This window comes from Nelumbo nucifera, chromosome 1 (genome assembly GCF_055504915.1).
Source record: "Nelumbo nucifera cultivar China Antique chromosome 1, China Antique-T2T, whole genome shotgun sequence".
Classification (NCBI taxonomy): domain Eukaryota; kingdom Viridiplantae; phylum Streptophyta; class Magnoliopsida; order Proteales; family Nelumbonaceae; genus Nelumbo; species Nelumbo nucifera.
Window position 1 is genome coordinate 13278898 of NC_142649.1, and position 3567 is coordinate 13282464.

General features: G+C 36.9%; 1 pseudogene; it reads left to right on the forward strand.

Moving 5' to 3' along the window:
- The first annotated feature begins 1624 nt into the window (after nt 1-1624).
- LOC148802920 (NDR1/HIN1-like protein 1 pseudogene) lies at nt 1625-2604 on the forward strand (annotated as a pseudogene).
- The last annotated feature ends 963 nt before the right edge of the window (nt 2605-3567 follow it).

Consider the following 3567-nt stretch of genomic DNA (forward strand, 5'->3'; position numbering starts at 1 on the left):
TTATTGCTTGGGAAACAAAACTTGTGGTTGTGGAATGATGAATGCAAAGCATGTGTTATGAATATATTCACCACTACTGTTATTTCCTCCTTTTTTTTATTTTTCCTATTTGCACTAGTTATCTTTGAATCAATGATTGTGAATCTAATTCCATTCATTCCTTCTTCCGTCTGAGAATGAGAATGGGAACAATTATTGTTGCTAATGAATCAAGTAGAATCATCATATACAGGTTATCTAAATTTGATTCATTCATATTCAAATTCAGATTACAATTTGATATTGAATAGCAAAATAAATTAATAAATTGAAACTTAAAGGCCCTATAATAAATTAATAAGAATACATTCATTCATCTTTCAAATGGAAATCAATTTCATTTTAAGCATCTCCAACTATCAGTTGTTGATAGAAAGCAATATACGGATTCCCTTGTCGGGGATATATTGAACAATTTGAATAGCATTCCCCCTCTTTTTCAATAGCATCAAATTAAAACTGTCCAAAGCTATCGGATAGATGTATAATACAAATTGGATGTACGTCAAAGGCATCACAATTATAAAACATAACCGGGTTCGATAAGAAAACCCAACCGATTCAAACAAAACAGAACGATTTATAACAGTAACAGCCATCTTCTTGACCCGGCCCGGTGACCTAGATTCAGTCACCTTCTTGACTCTGGTGGTTGTAACATCGTTCACTCCACAGAGCGACCACAATAACTCAACCAGGCCTACTGATTTGGCTCTGAGCTCTGATTTTTGCCCAATTGACTCATTTAGTCTTTTCAAAGCCATTAAACTTCCTTTTATTTATCGAGAAATGATAAAAACATTAAAATTAAAATGAATCAAAACTAACAACATACCTGCAATAGCGATCTAACATCATACAGATCTCCAAAACTGGCGATGAACGAAGCGGATAGAATAAAGAATGGAACCGAGCCCATAACACCCCTGCAAACAGGAGTTGAGCTTATCACTACGCGATGCAATAGCGATCTGTGTCCAAAATAGGGAATAAATTGCTATTAGAACTCTCTGACAACCAATAAAAGAAATTATGGTAAAATAATTAATTAATTACATATTAACTATCTATATCTATATGATTACTTTACGATTAAAATTATGTTTCTATAATTCCTATTGCTTAATTAATTAATTAAATTCATTACAATAACATAAGTTAATTAAATCAGTTATTGTTAATTCCTATAATTAATTAACATTAAATGAACTATAATTATTATTGTTAATTAATTACTTATTTTATTATAATTCATATTAGTTACAGTAATAATTAAGGCATATTGTTCATTGTGTTATTCTTAATTAATATTAAAAGGCATTAATTAAACTAATAAGAAGTAAATAATTAGGGTAAATTAAAGAGACCCCCTTGTACTATAAGGTAAGTGACAAAGTCCCCCTGTATTTCTTTTTTGCGATAAAGAGCCCCCTGAACATTAGCCGTTATACAAAGACCCCTTCCGTTAATGTTCTGTCAGTTAACTTTAAAAAAAAATTCATCCAACTGTTTAAAGTTTTTTAAATGTTCAAACTAGGAGTCCGGACTACCCATGGATTGAGTGTCCGTACATCACTATCCAACAATGCTGCTTTGTGTATCACCACCACCTCCGCAGCAAAGAGATGATTTCTGCATCTCTCATTCAATATCCAATCCGTGTTGTATCTTGAGGGGAGCTCGTAGATATAAACTTTCAAATCGTTGAATAATCCTACAGAAAATCAAAGAAAATAAATATGAGTTAAGTAACCAAAGCAAAGAAACAGAACAAAATGATCCAACCTCGAGATAGGTGTATCTCATTCGTTCTGGATTGTTGCAAAACAGTCGTATTTCTATCAAACAAGGCTCGAGAGGCAAAGCTGTCTTTTGAAACAGAGATGATGGTTTTAGGAAACGAGGTGGGCTGGAATTCGGTGAGAAGCGGTGTCGGAGAAGAAGGGGGACTGTGGCAAACACGGCCATAAGAGGAAGAAGCTCATCCGATGAATATGTGCTGGAATTCTCTTCTTCATCCTATTAATCCTGTTCGTCGTCTTCCTCGTATCGGCGATCCTTCGGCCAACCAAGCCTAAGCTCACGCTCCAAGATGTGACGGTTTTCCAGTTCAGCGTCACTGGATCGAACTTGCTCAACTCGAATATGCAGATAACCCTCTACTCGAGGAACCCCCAACGACAAGATCGGCATATATTACGACAGGCTCGATGTGTTCGTGGAGTACACAACAACCAGCACATCACTCTCTCTACTAGATTGCCTCCGACGTACGAGGGTCACAAAGACATCATCATCTGGTCACCGTTCGTCTACGGATCAAACGTGCCAATTGCACCTTATCTGGTGGCCTCTCTGTCTCAGGATTAGAACATCGCGACGGTCTTGATCAAAATCAAGGTTGATGGACAGGTCAGATGGAAGGTGGGTACTTGGACCTCAGGTCACTACCATATCTACGTCAATTGTCCAGCGTATTTCACGTTTGGCAGCCAGAACACCGGTATTCAGGTCGGAACCACCTTTAAGTATCAGCTAGTGCAACCCTGTGGGGTTGATGTCTGATAAGTATCCTTATATCTCCGTTTCTCTCTCTTGACGTCTTTTATGAATCAAGGGGAAAATGATGAATTAGAAGACTTAACCAGAGACAAATCAAAGTAAAGAAAATAATAGGTTAAATAGGTTTTAAGAGAAAAGGGCAACGAAAATAATAAAAAAGTTTAATAGGGTATTTTGGAAATTTAATGCTTTCAAAATTCAAAGAGCTTTTGTCGCAAGAAAAAGTATAGAGGGACTTTATCACTAACCCATGGGTCTTTGTAATTTACCCAAATAATTAACCGAATTAGTGAATAATATAATTAATTAATTATCTGGTTCAGGTTGCACCAAACCCGAACCATTAGAACTAATGAACAAAATAATGTTACTTTAATGTAAATTAAAGAAAATATTAATGGTCCCGATCTGGTTGAAGTTGTGCCCGAACCACTAGTATTGTCTTCTTAACTCGAATTAGAGCTACAATGGCTGCTCGACATTGCGACCACAGTAGCAATTCTGGGTGAAAAGTCACACCTATTTTGGTCCAAATTGCTTCTTAGTTTTCACCCACCCACTGACAATAAACTCCTAAAAATATCAAAGAGAGAGAGAGAGACTAAGACGTCCATTGTCCACCCTTTATACAAACATTTCCTTCACTCCTGTCCATCCTTTATTCATAAACAAATAAGAGGGAGAGAGGAGGAGTTGAACAGAAGCCAAACGACTGTACTTTTTCCTTTACACTTGTTATAGTCCAAAACCTATCAATTCCACTGTATTTGAGCTTTGATTCAATCCAAGCCGCCAGATAATCGATTCCCACGTCTGATTTCGTTGCCATGATCAAACCTCACCTCCATTTTATTTTCGTTAATGGGAAAAGGGATTTTGATTTCCGAGAACGGAGCCGCCGCTGCTGGTAGGGGTTGTAGCAACGGTGGTGGAAGAGAAGGAGCATAGGAGACGACTTTGGGCTGC